Genomic DNA, 17259 nt, shown 5'->3' on the forward strand with positions numbered 1-17259 from the left:
TTTCTTATCTCAATATTATGTTTTCTCCTATATTTTTATATTTTCTTTTTACAATTTCAATCTTTTTAACTCAATGATTCTCAAATCTTTTGATCTCAGGACACCTTTACACCTTAAAAATTATTGAGGATGCCTAAAAGCTTTCGTTTATATAGGTTACACCTATAAATATTTACCATATTAGAGATTTTTATTATTATTAAAACTGAGAGATTTAAAAAACGTTTATCTATTCATTTAAAAATAATATTAGTATATACATTTAATGGAAAATTACTATCTTTTCTGAAATGAAAATAAACTTAGTGAGAAGGATATTATTATTTTACACTTTTGCAAATCTTTATAATGTCCAGCTTAATAGAAGACACATTAGGTAGCCCCTGGAAAACTCCACCATACAGATGAGAGAAAAAGAGTAAAATTGGCAAATAGTGCCTTGGTGTATTTAAGGAAATTGTTTTTAATTTCGTGGACCCTCTGCAATGTTCTCAGTAACCTCCAGTGGTCCTAACCCAATTGTTGTACCACATTAAATGTCTATTTTCTAAATAACCTAGATCTATTTATTGATACTCTTTCCTTTTTCCTACCCCAGATTTGAAATGCTACCATTATTTGTTCACAGTAAAACAAAATATTTATATCTGGTCTGTTTCTAACCTTTCTGTTCTCTTTCATATTTTTATGTTTTGGTACTAGCACTATTCTTCTATTTTATATTTATATTATATTATATTATTTTAATATCAGCAATATAAATTCCACTTCTCATTCTCACTTTAAGTAATTCTAGTAGGATTTTTTTCTCCAGAACTCCACTGAAACAGCTCTTATCAAGGACAGCAATGACTTACATATTGCCAAAGCCAGTGGCCAATTCTCTGTCACTATTTTTTTATTTTTAAAAATTTTTCTTTTTTATTTACATTTATTTTGTCTCCACCATGCAGTTTGCAGGATCTTAGTTCCCAAACCAGAGATCGAACCCAGGTCCCAGCAGTGAGAATGCTGAGTCCTAACCATTGGCTCGCCAGGGAATTCCCTTATCTTTTCAAATGTATTTGCCATTATTGACCATTTCCTCCTTTTTGGAGCATTTTCTTTTCTTGGCTTCCATGACACTACAGTTACCTGGTTTCTTTCTACTTCATTAGCTGCATCTTCTGAAGCTGATTCTGGATTATCCTCTATTATATGACTTCTAACTGTTGAAATGCTTAACTTATATCTGGGGCCTTCTTCTCTTTTGTATCTACACTCTGCCTTTGGTCATTGCAAGTAATCATAGAGCATAAAATATCATTTAAAGGCCAGTGACTCAAATTTACAATTCCAAGGAATAGCCATGACAATCATAAAAAACAGAAAACAAAGCTAAAGAATAATACTAACTGGATACTAAAACCTATTATAAAGCTGTAGTAATTAAAACAGGTGAAAGGGTAGACAAACCGACTGATGGAAAAGAATGGAGTAGAATATTCACACACACACACTCTAAGTCATCTGATTCATGGCAAAATTATACCATGGTGCATTAGATGCTGTTTTGAATAAATGGTGCTGGCTCAATCAGATATTCAAGTAGGGAAAATTGTATCTTGACCCTAACCTCACACCATATACAAAAATCAATTCCAGATGTATTGTATGTGAAAGCTAAATTGATAAAAGCTTTTAGAGGAAAACATGGGAAAATATATTTTTACCTTGGAGTAGGCAAAGATTTCTTTTTTTGTTTGTTTTCTGTTTTTTTAAAATTTCTTTATTAACTGTATTTATTGGCTGCAGTTGTCTTGTTACATTCATGCATTCATCAACTTATAGAAATGTGTTAAAATAATCAATAGGTTAGGATGATGGGATAATGACAACTTTTCAGAATTGTCTTTAAGATTATTTTTCAACAGATATTCCAAAAAATAAAATAAAATAAAATGTAAAGAATTTGGGGCTTTGTAGTTTTTATAACTTAAGAATAGAAAATAAATGCTCTCACATATCTCTCCTTTTAAACTCTGGTTCTAATGTTCTTTTTAACCTTATTTTAAATTCAGTAAAATAAGATTAAAGAAGTATTGTCAACTGAACTCCATAAATGTTCCATACACAATGACTAGATATTTTCTCTAATACTTGAGTGTTGTCATCAATTTTAGATACTTAATGAAAATAACAACACATAATTCTATCCCTGAAACTGGGTCAAATAAACACTCTTTTATTAAAGGAAGGTCTTGGTCTAGGTTTGGGGGTTGTTGAGGGTCTAGCCCTCTTTTTGGCCTGTGCTGCTTTTTATTAAAGGCTGTAAACCATGCATGGGGATGTGTTTCTTGCTTTGGCTCCTTCTCTTTATTGTGTACTGCATGGCTCTGAGTCCTTCTGGAGGGTGGTTCTGAGACCACTTTATATTTAGTTATTTTTTTAAATATTATTTTATTTTTTATATAGCATGTTCTTATTAGTTATCTATTTTATACATATTAATGTATATATGTCAATCCCAATCTCCCAATTCATCCCACCACCACCACCCACCCGCCCCCACCCCACATTCCCTCCCTTGGTGTCTATACGTTTGTTCTCTACATCTGTGTCTCTATTTCTGCCTTGCAAACCAGTTCATCTGCACCAATTTTCTAGATTCCACATAAATGCATTAATATACAATATTTATTTTTCTCTTTCTGATTTACTTCACTCTGTATAACAGTCTCTAGGTCCATCCATGTCTCTACACATGACCCAATTTTGTTCCATTTTATGGCTGAGTAATATTCCATTGTATATATGTACCACATCTTCTTTATCCATTTGTCTGTCGATGGGCATTTAGGTTGCTTCCATGACCTGGCTATTGTAAATAGTGCTGCAATAAACATTGGGGTGTATGTGTCTTTTCTTTCTTTTTTTTTTTTTTTGTGGTACGCGGGCCTCTCACTGTTGTGGCCTCTCCCGTTGCGGAGCACAGGCTCCGGACGTGCAGGCTCAGCGGCCATGGCTCACGGGCCTAGACGCTCCGCAGCATGTGGGATCTTCCCCGACCGGTACACGAACCCGTGTCCCCTGCATCGGCAGGTGGACTCTCAACCACTGCGCCACCAGGGAAGCCCGCATGTGTCTTTTTGACTTATGGTTTTCTCTGGGTATATGCCCAGTAGTGGGATTGCTAGGTCATATGGTAATTTTACTTTTAGTTTTTAAGGAACCTCCATACTGTTCTCCATAGTGGCTGTATCAATTTACATTCCTACCAACAGTGCAAGAAGGTTCCCTTTTCTACACACCCTCTCCAGCATTTGTTGTTTGTGGATTTTCTGATGATGCCCATTCTAACTGGTGTGATGTGATACCTCATTGTAGTTTTGATTTGTATTTCTCTAATAATTAGTGATGTTGAGCAGCTTTTCATGTGCTTCTTGGCCATTTGTATGTCTTCTTTGGAGAAATGTCTATTTAGGTCTTCTGCCCATTTTTGTATTGGGTTGTTTGTTTTTTTAATATTGAGCTGCATGAGCTCAATATTATTTATATATATATTAAATATATTTATATATTTTGGAGATTAATCCTTTGTCCATTGATTCATTTGCAAATATTTTCTCCCATCCTGTGGGTTTTTTCATATTGTTTAGAGTTTCCTTTGCTGTGCAAAAGCTTTTGAGTTTCATTAAGTCCCATTTGTTTGTTTTTATTTCCATTACCCTAGGAGACTGATTGAAAAAGATATTGCGGCAATTTATGTCAAAAAATGTTCTTCCTATGCTTTCCTCTAAGAGTTTTATAGAATCAGGTCTTACATTTAGGTCTTTAATCCATTTGGAGTTTATTTTTGTGTATGGTGTTAAAGAATGTTTTAATTTCATTCTTTTACATGCATCTGTCCAGTTTTCCCAGCACCATTTATTGAAGAGACTGTCTTTTCTCCATTGTAGAGTCTTGCCTCCTTTGTCATAGCTTAATTGACCATAGGTGCGTGGATTTACAAAACGAAAAGGCAACCTACAGAATGGGAGAAAATATTTGCAAACCATGCCACTGACAAGGGATTAATCTCCAAAATATACAAACAACTCATGCAGCTCAATATATATATATATATATATATAAAGAACCCAATCAAGATATGGGCAGAAGATCTTAGTAGACATTTCTCCAAAGAAGACATACACATGGCCAAGAGGCACATGAAAATATGCTCAACATCACTGATTATTAGAGAAATACAAATCAAAGCTACAATGAGATGTCACCTCACACTGGTCAGAATAGCCATCATCAAAAAGTGTACAAACAATAAAGGCTGGAGAGGGTGTGGAGAAAAGGGAACCCTCCTACACTGTTGGTGGGAATGTAAATTGGTAAGGCCACTATGAAAAGTAGTATGGAGGCTCCTCAAAAAATTAAAAATAAAACTACCATATGATCCAGCAATTCCACTCCTGGGTGTATATCTGAAGAAAAGGAAAACACTAATTCAAAAGGATTCATGCACCCCAAAGTTCACAGCAGCATTATTTATAATAGCCAAGGTATGGAAGCAACCTAAGTGTCCATCAACAGATGATTGGATAAGGAAGATATATAAATATACATACATACACACACACACACACACACACACACACACACAATGGAATATTATGCAGATATGCAAGATATCCTAAGTAATATGGAAACTATGGAAGCAACCTAAGTGTCCATCAATAGATGAATGGGTAAAGAAGATGTGGTACACACACACACACACACACACACACACACACACACACACACACTGGAATATTACTCAGCCATAAAAAAGAATGAAATTTTCCCATTTTAAACAACATGGATGGACCTGGAGGGTATTATGCTTAGTGAAATAAGTCAGACAGAGAAAGAAATACTGTATGTTATCACATATGTGGAATCTAAAAAATAAAATGAATAAATATAACAAAATAGAAACAGACTCACAGATATAGAGAACAAACTAGTGGTTACCAGTGAGGAGAGGGGAGGGAGGCAGTGGCAAGATAAGGGTAGAGGATTAAGTGGTACAAATTACTATGTATAAAATAAATAAACTACAAAGATATATTGTACAGCACAAGAAATATAGCCAATATTTTATAATAACTTTAAATGGTATATAATCTATAAAAACATTGAATCACTATGTTGTGCACCTGAAATTAATATAATATTGTAAATAAACTGTACTTCAATTTTAAAATACTCATTATTTTCAGAGATGCGTACTAAATTATGTATATACTGGTGAAAACATGAAGTTTGGAATTTGCTTTAAGTACTTAAGCAAAGAAAAAGAAATAGGACAGATGAAGCAAATATGGCAAAATTTTGATAATTAAATTTGAGTCATGGCCACCTAGAGGGGTGGGATAGGGAGGGTGAGAGGGAGAGAGATGCAAGAGTGAAAAGATATGGGGATATATGTATATGTATAGCTGATTCACTTTGTTATAAAACAGAAACTTACATACCATTGTAAAGCAATTATATTCCAATAAAGATGTTAAAAAAATTTGAGTCATGGTTATATGGAGTTTATCATATCATTCTCTCTATTATGTATATGTTTGGAATTTTTCATTAAAAAGCAAACAAATCTCCAATGGCTCCTAAAATCACATATAATAAAATCCAAACCCCTTATAGAGACCTTATAAGATTTGCATGATTTGCCTACTTCTCTGACTCATCTTTCTCTACCCTTATCCCCCATTCACTACCTTCCAGCTACTCTGCTGACTGTTTTGTTTTTGAACACACACAGAGCTTTTTTTCATTTTCAGAGTATTTGAATTTTTTTTTCCTTCTGTTTGGAATGCTCTGCCTCCAAATAGTTCCCCTTTTCAACATTGGGGATCCAACTCAAATATTACCTCCTTGGAGCATTTGTCCCCAGCCATCCTAACTAAAGAAGCCTCCATAGTCATACTCTACTGTAATATCCTATACAGAAGATCAGATGATTGTTCAGCAAATACTTTCTACCACTTCTCTTCCACTGGAGGAGTATATTTTCTTTCTCCAATGTTGTTGGGCTTGGCTAGGTGAATTGTTATGACTAATTTGGCCAGTTGGTTATAAGCAGATATAATCAAGAAGACTTAAAATGTGTTTGCACAGTCAGGCACTCTTGCCTTTCCTGATAAAGCCATGGAAAGAGCTTTCCCCAGGTAGGTGCTGCCCCTTTGTTATTGATCTTGTTACTAATAGCTCTAAAGTACCATACAGATATTTGTTGTAATTGTCAAAATCTATCACAGCGACTGGCAAATACTAGGCGTTCAATAACATTTTATTGAGAAATGAATGAGAGTCAGGCCGCGGAGATTTGGAAAAGGCTTGATTTAGGATCCTTTGGCCACCTCTTTTGTCCTCCAATATTAGTGCAGAATCCTATGTTTTGGGATGTAGGATAATGAAACCTTGTCAACCAAGGGGAAATGTCAGATTTCATGACTTGTCACAGTTTGCATTATGAACTTTATTTTCCCTCTAAAAACCTTCCCAAAGCCTTGCTGTGGAGAAATATGCAATTTCCTTCAACTAAGGGAATTCCTGACCATGCTAGAAAATGGTTGGAAGAGAAAAGATAATGTAGGTATAGTAAGAGTAGGTCTTCCCATGAGATAGTTCTCTTATGATTTATTTGTATTTTCTATGTTAACAAAAAATTTTGTGACAGTCACAGAACAAATAGCACCATGTCCCTTATTTCACAGTTTTCAAAGCTTTCATTTACTTTTGACTTATTTTTTCTTCTGTAATGTTGAGATATTATATTAGGAAGTCATAGGACCCATGACTTTTGATACCATTTTTATTTTTGACTCTTAGGATAGTTATGTCCAGGAATCAGGTTGTTATTCCACATAGGAATGAATGATGAGAAATTTCCTGCACATCCCATGAATCTCTGGTCATTCCAGAAGGATCCCCTGGGACAGTCGGAGGAGAAAATGGATAATGAGGTTTTACTGCTCTGGTTGAATTGCTTATTAAATCTCACACACCATGGGTAAGTGTGAAAGACAAAGCTTATACCTCGTATGTGCTAAATATCAGCTGATCTAGAACAGTTACTATTATTTTTAAATATAATCCTTAGGGATCGTGCTTTACTTTGAAGTTCAGATTACTATAACCTGTGATTGTGTACCTTGATCTATTTCAACCAATTACTAGTAATTGTTGTTATGCTTTCATGGCATCATAAATCTAGTTTATTAGTTGATTCTAAATGCCGTTCAAGAGAAGTCCTCAGTTCTATTTATTTAATATAACTGGTGCTTCTCTTACCATTATACCTTGATACCCTACTCCTTACAAACTCTTTCTCTCCTGAGTCATTATAACTCCAAAATCTAGTGTATACTCCAATCCAACATCCCTGTAGACATGGCTCACTAGAGTCTATTCATTCTAAAAATATTTATTGGGCACCTGTTACATACAGAGCACAGTGCTTGATGCTGGATCCTGAGAAAAGAGCATGAGTTTTGGTCTTCCATTACTAAGTCTTTTTCAATATGGCTTTTGGGTCAACACTTTAATGCTTTTCTGGGCCAATCACCCATACTGATCTTCTTTTAGCTACTAGAAATTTCCTTGCCAAGATTTCTTTTTCAACATGTATATGGTATATGCCAATAATTAATCAACAACGAGTCAGGAAAAGAGTTTTAGAGTGTCAGCAGTGTGTCAATTCAGGCCTGCGTTGGGGGCTTCAATGGAGAGGAAGCACAGCATATTTAAAAATGACCTATAGAAACTGGTGAGTATGTAGGTGTCTCCTATGGAGTCTACTACTGGGCTCAGCTGTAGACCTATCCCAAGAACTGTTTCATGGTGTCTTGGCACTGGCAGAAGATCAGCCTTAAGTTGGCCTCAAGGTTTTTAGAGTTTTGAAGAGCTTATAACCATTGATGATGTGTAGGAGAACTATGGTGGTGCTTTCTAGGTTGCCAAAACTGTAAATTTAACCACCCTCTTTAAAAACAAGCCAAAGGGCTTCCCTGGTGGTGCAGTGGTTGAGAGTCCGCCTGCCGGTGCGAACCCGGACACGGATTCGTGCCCCGGTCCGGGAAGATCCCACATGCCGCGGAGCGGCTGGGCCCGTGAGCCATGGCCGCTGAGCCTGCGCGTCCGGAGCCTGTGCTCCGCAGCGGGAGAGGCCACAACAGTGAGAGGCCCGTGTACCGCAAAAATAAAAAAAAATAAAATAAATAAAAATTTAAAAAAAATTAAAAAAGCAAACCAAAAAAATACTCTAGATTAACTCATATCAAGATACATTAATTCCATTTCTGACTCTGTCGATAGCTACTTATCTCCTCTTTGGCTATTTCTTCTATAAAATGAGGGATAGTCTCCAATATGTCCTCAAACAATGATATTCTCTGATCCTATGAGTATTTATTTAGTCCTAGAAAGATACTAGTTTTTAAATATATTTTCATGACATTCACAATTAGAACTAAAGAACTGAAAATGGAAACCCATGGCTGAAGAAGTGGGACATCATAAGAAGTCAGAAACTTATCATTGTCCTTTGTAGTCATTTCAGTAAATGATGTCTATCTTCAGTACATGCATATCTCTTTAGTTATACTGCTGCTTTAATAATCAGGCATAAATGCCCTGTGGTAATTAGGGAGCATGCCTCCTACTGCAAAGTTGTAAAGTATGAGAATTGGGATAATTAATTATTGCTAAGGTAATTGAAGAATGGAATACCCTGATCAGCCTCTTATAATTGTGTCTTATTTTCCTCTTTAAGAAAACAATGAAGAACTATTATTACAGATAGAAGAAAATGCATATTGAATTTTCAAATCATTCCAAGGGCTTTCCCAGCTGCTCCACGGCATGTGGGATCTTCCTGGACTGGGGCACGAACCCGTGTCCCCTGCATTGGCAGGCAGATTCTCAACCACTGCACCACCAGGGAAGCCCTCTAAAGGCTTCTAGTAAGTGTTATATAACCTTAGAAATGGCAGAAAGAACTTGATCACAAGGAAATGGAAATTTTGAATGCTCTAATTACTTAAAAAATTCATCACAATGAAACAGAACTGATCTAAAGTCTGAATGACCAAGCAAAGTGGAAGCTAGGACTGTCTCCCTCAACAAGGGATAAGCAAGTTTCTATGCCAGAAGCTGAGACATTGCCCCTTCCCTTTTCCCTAGCAAAGCATCTGAGGTCCAGAAACATATTTAGTGTTCTCTAGAAGTCCTGCATTGACATTTAGTTTACATAGGATAAAATATACTTCTTCATGCAATTTTTGTGCTTTCAAAAAGGCTTAGGGCTTCCCTGGTGGCGCAGTGGTTAAGAATCCGCCTGCCAATGCAAGGGACGCGGGTTCGTGCCCCGGTCCGGGAAGATCCCACATGCCACGGAGCGGCTGGGCCCGTGAGCCATGGCCGCTGAGCCTGCGCGTCCGGAGCCTGTGCTCCGCAACGGGAGAGGCCACAACAGTGAGAGGCCTGCGTACCGCAAAAAAAAAAAGGCTTATAGCACAGAAAAATTAAGCTTACCCAACCTATTCTTTAAGGCTCAATTCAAGTCCTTTATCCTCTGTGGTGAAACTCTTTCTGATGAATTCTCCCTTCTTTACTCTGGTTTTTTTTTTTTTTTGCATTTATTGTATATGTCACAAATAAGACCTTATTGTTTAGTTTTGGTATCACAGACTTTAGCACTTTATACTTACACATTCTTTATATAGTTTATGAGTGTAAGCCTTGTCTCCTCAACTTGTTTTCAAGTGCCTCAATAACAGGATTCATTCTCTTTCTCAACTTCCTATGATTCCCCACAATATCTAGCATGCTTCTGGGCATGTAGAAAGTGCTTCATTAAATGATTGATTAATAATGTGGTTTGATGAAAAATGATTCAGAACGACATGGACCTTATACAAATTTGAGAAAACAAATGTAACACTTGGATGCCTTGAAGAATGTGCCATTCAGATGTCTGATTAATGGATAAACTTTAATTCATCATGTTCTCATCATTGATAAGCAGACATACAGCATCAATGTTAGTGCAATAGAAAATTTTATTTTCAGAACATAGAAGTGACAGTAATATATATTTATATTTACATTTATTTATTTATAAAATAAAATCAAACCTTATCAAACTGAAATTTTTTATTGTCAGTATAGGTTTTATTCATTTTTATTTTTATAAAATTTCAAATATCTGTATATTTTTAGTTTCAATATAAGTTCATTGATCCATTTTAATAATCATTTCTATACAAATATAACAAAACTATCGCCTTATGATTATTATCTTACAGATTCTGATAGGGTCTATGATGGTTAATTTTATGTGTCAACCCTGACTAATATAGGGTATCAGGTATGTTTGGCCTTTATTAGACTTATGTCTGTCCCCGACTTTGCTTCAGGCTGGTTTAGCACAGTGTCACATCAGAAGTAGGTAACCCTATTAGAGCCTAATTTGATCTAAATTTCATGTACCAGCTCTCACACCCCAGTTCTTTTTTGCTTTCCTGAGACTGACTCACGATTACTGCCTCTTTAGTGGTACAGATTGTTAAGTGCATTAAAGCACTAGGATAACGGGAAAAATGCGGTCTGGAATGGAGCTCTATTGCCTTGAAGGAATTGGAGCTTTTAAATAATTTGAACAAAAGCACTATATGGGCCAGCAGTGGCCCTGGCCTGACTATGGCTCCGTTTTCATGTTTGGTTTAGTTTTGGTCTTGGTCACTGTCTATAACCTAAAACATTCTGTCCCCTTTCAAACTGGCCTCACTTACTGTGCCCATTTAGACAAATCCCCTTTATTTCACTAACCTCACAGGTGCTTCCCCTATTAGAGGTCAATCTCTTTAGTGCTGGCTGCAGATAAGGTTATGCCACCCTTCAAAAACTGCCCTTGTGATTTGGTTTGCTGCCTTCAAATGATATGTGTGCTAACAGTTAGTGATTTCCCTAAAACTGAAAATAATTGTTCTGGATTTGAAGTCTCAAGCATAGACTTTTTACATTCATTATACATAAAAAGTAGATCTTTTGAACCAAAATGGTAAGTCTTTGCAAACAGTAAATAAATGTTCAAAAATATAATACTTTTAAAGTGAACTTTTCTTCAAAGTAATGAAATCTTAAGATAAAGGAATATATCTGGGAAAAATAAAAAATAGCTTTTACTACTACCATCACAGATTGTGAGTTTTTATTAATTTTAACACAAAATAATATATGTTCCTTGAAAAAATTTCAAACAATACATCAGTGTAGATAATAAAAAGTTAAAGCCCTTCTTATCCCACTGACTGAGCCAGTCCCATATTCAAAGTGTAACAACTATAACAAGATTCATGTATTTTCTTCCAGATTTTTTTCCATGCATATTTAAATATATATGTGTAGATTTTTTTTTAAAAGAGGATTTTTTTATTACAAAAAAATGGTTTGTGGTATATGTACTGTTCTACAAATGCCTCTTTTTTATATAACATACTATCAAGGACATGCCTTCATAGTAGTACCTAGAGAATTTACTCTGTTAATGACATCATGGCATTTCAGTGTCCAAATATACCTAGATTTATTTGACAAATTATTATGTTGCATGTCACGTTATTTCATATCTTTCACTCTTACAAATAATGTTGTCATCAACATTCTTGTATTATACAAATACCTTGTATTAGTTTTCTATTCCTGAATAACAAATTATTACAAACTTAGCAGCTTAAAGCAAGACAAATTCATTATTTCGTGATTTCCATGGAGGTTTGACTAGGGAAGGATCTGAATCCAAGCCTTTTCAGGTTGATGGCTGAATGACTTTCCTTGTGGCTATATGGCTAAGGTTCTTGCTTTTTTACTGGCTGTTGGCCAGGGACCACTCTTAGCACTCTCAGGTCCTTGCCACATGGTGCCCTCCATTGGCCCTTTCACACTTTGAATCTCTCTGATGTTGGGAAGGGCTCAATTTGTTGGTGGGGCTCACTTAATCAGGACAGAACAATCAGGATAAACTTCCTTTTGAGTAACTCCTAAGTCAACTGGTTGATAACATAATCACAGGAATGATTCCCATTATATTCACAGGTCTTGCCCACACTCCAGAGAATTATAGAAGGCATGTACACCATGGAGTGGGAATCTTGGAGGTTATCTTAGAATTTTGCTTATCACATACCCTTAAACCATTTATAGGTCTATCTGTAGGAAAGTGTCACAAGTAGAATTGCTAGGCCAAAAGATATGGGTATTAGAAATTTTGATTCACACCTAACTTTCTTTTTTCAATAGAAGTATAGTTGACTTACAATATTATATTAGTTTCAGGTGTACAACATAGTTGATTTGACATTTTTAAACATTACAAAATGATCACCACTATGAGTCTAGTTACCATCTGTCAACATAAAATGTATTACAGTATTGTTGACTATATTCCCTATGCTGTACATTACATCCTTGTGACTTATTTATTTTATAACTGGAAGTTTGTACCTCTTAATCCTCTTCACCTATTTCATCCATGCTCCACACCCCTCTCCTCTGACAAACGCTAGTTTGTTCTCTGTGTCTATGAGTCTGTTTCTGTTTTGTCATGTTTGTTATTTTGTTTTGTTTTTTAGATTCCACATACAGGTGAAATCATACAGTATTTGTCTTTCTCTGTCTGATTATTTCACTTAGCATAATAGGTCCATCCGTGTTATTGCAAATTGCAGGGTTTTTTATGGATGAGGTCCATCCATGTTATTGCAAATGGCAGGGTTTTTTATGGATGAGTAATATTCCATTGTGTGTGTGTGTGTGTGTATATATATATATATATATATATATATATATATATATATATCATATCTTCTTTATCCATTCATCTGTTGGTTGACACTTAGGTCACTTCCATATCTTAGCTATTGTGAATAATGCTGTTATGAACATTGGGGTGCATATATCTTTTTGAACTAGTGTTTTTGTTTTCTTAGGATAAATACCAAGAAGTAGAGTTACTGGATCATGTGGTAGTGTATTTTTAATTTTTTGAGGAGCCTCCACATAGTTTTCCATAGTGGCTGTACAAATTTATATTTCCACCAACAGTGTACATGGGTTCCCTTTTCTCCACATCCTCACCAACACTTGCTGTTTTTTGTCTTTTTGGTAATTACCATTCTGACAAGTGTGAGACGATATCTCGCTGTGGTTTTAATTTGTGCTTTCCTGATGATTAGTGGTGTTGAGCATTTTTTTCACGTGCATGTTTGCTATCTATATGTCCTCTTTAGAAAAAAATGCCTATTCAGACCCTCTACCCACATAGAGTTGTATGAGTTCTTTATATATTTTGAATATTAACCCCTTATTATACATATCATTTGCAAATATCTTCTCCCATTCATTAGGTTGCCTTTACATTTTGTTGAAGGTTTCCTTGGCTGTACAAAAGCTTTATAGTTTAATGTAGTCCCGTTTATTTATTTTTACTTTTTTTTCCCTTGCCTGAGACAGATTCAAAATAATATTGCTAAGACTGATGTCAAAGAGGTAACTGCCTATGTTCTCTTCTAGGAATTTTGTGATTTCAGGTCTTATATTTCACTCTTTAATCCATTTTGAGTTTATTTTTGTATATGGTATTAGAAAATGATCTAGTTTTATTTTTTTACACATAGCTGTCCAGTTTTCCCAACACCATTTATTAAGAGACTGTTTTTCCTTATTGTATATTCTCACGTTCTTTGTCATAGAGTAATTGACCATGTAGGTATGGGTTTATTTCTGGGCTCTGTATTCTGTTCCCTTGATTGCTGTGTCTGTTTTTTTGTGGTATACCATACTGTTTTGATTACTATAGCTTTGTAGTATAGTCTGAAGTCAGGGAGTGTGATACTTCCATCTGTTTTCTTCTTTCCCAAGACTGCTTTGGCTATTTGGGGTCAGTTGTGATTCCTACAATTTTTAGGATTACTTATTCTAGTTCTGTGAAAAAAGCCATGGCTATTTGGTAGGGATTCTAAATATTCACTGAATATGTAGATTGTGTTGGGTAGTATATTTAAGAATATTAATAATTCTAATTCATGAGCATGGTATATCTTTCCATTTATTTCTGTCACTTTCAATTTCTTTAATCAATTTCTTATAGCTTTCAGAGTACAGGTCTTTTATCTCCATGGCTAAAATTATTCCTAGGTATTTATTATTTTTGATGCAATTGTGAATGGGATTTTCTTCATTCTTATTTCTGACAGCTCATTAATAATGTATAGAAATGCAAGAAATTTCTGTATATTAACTTTGTATCCTGCAACGTCAGTGAATTCATTTATTAGTTCTAAGTTTTTTGGAGGAGTCTTTAGGGTTTTCTACATATAGTATTATGTCATCTGCAAATAGTGCCAATTTTATTCTTCCCTTCCAATTTGTATGCTTTTTATTTACTTTACTTGTCTGGTTGCTGTGTCTAGGACCTCCAGTATTATGTTGAATAAAAATGGTGAGAGTGGGCACCCTGGTTTTGATCTTAGAGAAGTGTTTTTAGCTTTTCTCCACTGAGCATGATGTTAGCTGTGAGCTTCTCATATATGGTCTTTATTTTGTTGAGATATGTTCCCTCTATACCCACTTTGTTGAGAGTTTTTATAATAGCTGGACATTGGATTTTGTCAAATGCTTTTTCTACACCTATTGAGATGATCATGTGATTTTTATCCTTCATTCTGTTGATGTGGTGTATCATGTTGATTGATTTGCTTATAAGGTAGAGACAAGATTCATAGCAGAAGAGTGGAAGGCAAATATTTTTCACTTAAATGGGGTTGTTAATTGACTTTCTCTGCTAAGGCTTTAGAGCTTTTATTGAATTAACATAAAAGGAGCAAGAGTCTACATAGAGATGTCTTTGTGTCTGTGCAACTCGTGTTCTGAACTGGAATTCCACTTGCTGCAATTCATACACAATCTAATAGTTCATTGTCTTCTTTAATAAACTAAGGAAATGAAAATAAAATTATTATTGCATCCCTAGAACAAATCCCACGTATCATTGTTTGTGATCTTTTTAATGTAGAGTTGAATTAAGATTGCTAATATTTTGTTGAAGACTTTTGCATCAATGTTCATCAGTGTTAGTAGCCTGAATTTTCTTTTTTTGTAGTGTATTTGCCTCATTTGTGTATCAGGGTAATGCTGTCATCATAGAATTATTTTGGATGTGTTTCTTCCTCTTGCACATTTTGTAACAGTTTGAGGATAGGTATTAACTTTTTTTTGAATGATTGGTAGAATTCCCCTGTGAAGCCATCTGATCCTAGACTTTTGTTTATTGGGAGTTTTTTTTTTTATTACAGATTTAATTTCATTACTGGTGATCAGTTTGTCCAGGTTTTCTATTTCTTCCTGATTCACTCTTGGAAGACTGAATGTCTTTAGGAATTTATGCATTTCTTCTAGGTTGTCCAATTTGTTGGCATATAATTGTTCATAGTAGTCCCTTATGGTTGTATTTCTGTGTTATCTGTTGTAACTTCTCCTCTTTCATTCCTGATTTTATTCATTTGGGCCCTTTATCTTTTTATTGTCTTGGTGAGTCTGCCTAAAGTTTTGTCAATTTTGTTATTTTTTCAAAGAACCATCTCTTAGTTTTATTGATCTTTCCTATGACTTTTTAAGTCTCTACTTCATTTATTTCCACTCTGGTCTTTATTATTCCCTTCCTTGTGCTAACTTTGGGCTTTGTTTGTTCTCCTTTTTCTAGTTCCTTTAGGTGTAGGGTTAGATTGTTTATTTGAGATTTTTCTTATTTTTTGAGGTAGGCTTCTATCACTATGACTGTCCCTCTTAGATGTGCTTTTGCTGCATCTCATAGATTTTTGATTGATGTGTTCCCACTTTCATTTGTCTCAAGGTATTTTTTGATTTCTTTGATTTCTCCATTGACTCATTGGTTGTTTAGTAGCATGTTGTTTAGCCTCCATGTGTCTGTGTTTTTTCCAGTTTTCTTCCTGTAATTGACTTCCAGTTTTATACCATTGTTGTCAGAAAAAATGCTTGATACAATTCAAACTTCTTAAATTTATTAAGACTACCTTGTGGCCTACCATGTGATCTATCCTGGAGAATGTTTTACGAGCACATGAAAAGAATGTATATTCTGCTGTTTTGGGATGAAATGTTCTTTGTATATCTATTAATCCTATCTGGTGTAATGTGTCATTTAAGGCTGATGTTTCCTTACAGTAAGTCCCCTATATACGAACCTTCAAGTTACAAACTTTCAAAGGTGTGAATGTGCATTCGCATGTCCAATCATGTAAGTTAGTTCATGTGTCTGGCTTACATAGTCACGTGTGTGCATCCTCTACAAGTTGTTGTGCCTTTGTGTACTTTACTGTACAGTACTGTATAGATACAGTAGTATAGTATTTTTATTTGAAGCCCAGGATGTCTGGAAGCAAGCATAAAAGCAGCAGTGATGTAGCTGGTACTGCTAAGAAGCACCAAGCGATAATGATGGAAACAAAAGTGAAAATAATTGAGAGAGTGGAGCAACAAGAGGAAGAAGAAGTAATAACTGAAGAACTGAAGAGATTCACAATGTAGGAAATGGCAAGAGTATTTTCTTTGAGGAGGAACTGTTAGTTTTTGAGGCAGAGGACCTGAACTGTTAGTTTTTGAGGCAGAGGACCTGAACGTAGAACAGTACATGAAGGTTGCAGCAGCTGTTCAGATTGCAATCTAGTGCTACCGTGTCATCTATGATGAGAAGAAGAGAGCTACTACCCAGCCATCACTGGATCATTTTTTCAAGAGAGTAGATAGAATTGAATCCAGCAGGGAACCAGAACCTGTGCCATCAACGTCAGGCATGAGTGAAATTGCAGCTTGCCTTCCATCTCCTATTGCTGACAATCCTTCAGCTCTACCATCTCCCACCTCGTCTCCCTCCTCCAGTCATTAACTTTTCTTGCCTGTTCACTCGTTGACAGCCCCTGTATGCCAGCTGTTGTACTGTACTACTGCACTTTTCAAGGTACTGTACTATAAATTAAAAATGTTTTCTTTATTTCTGTGTTTTTATGTATTATTTGTGTGAAAAGTATTATAAACCTATTACAATACAGTACTATATAGCCGATTGTGTTAGCTGGGTACCTAGGCTAACTTTGTTGGACTTATGAATGCACTCTTGGAATGGAACTCTTTCATATGTAGGGAACTTGCTGTACTGAT

Source organism: Stenella coeruleoalba (genome assembly GCF_951394435.1).
Source record: "Stenella coeruleoalba genome assembly, chromosome: X".
NCBI lineage: Eukaryota > Metazoa > Chordata > Mammalia > Artiodactyla > Delphinidae > Stenella > Stenella coeruleoalba.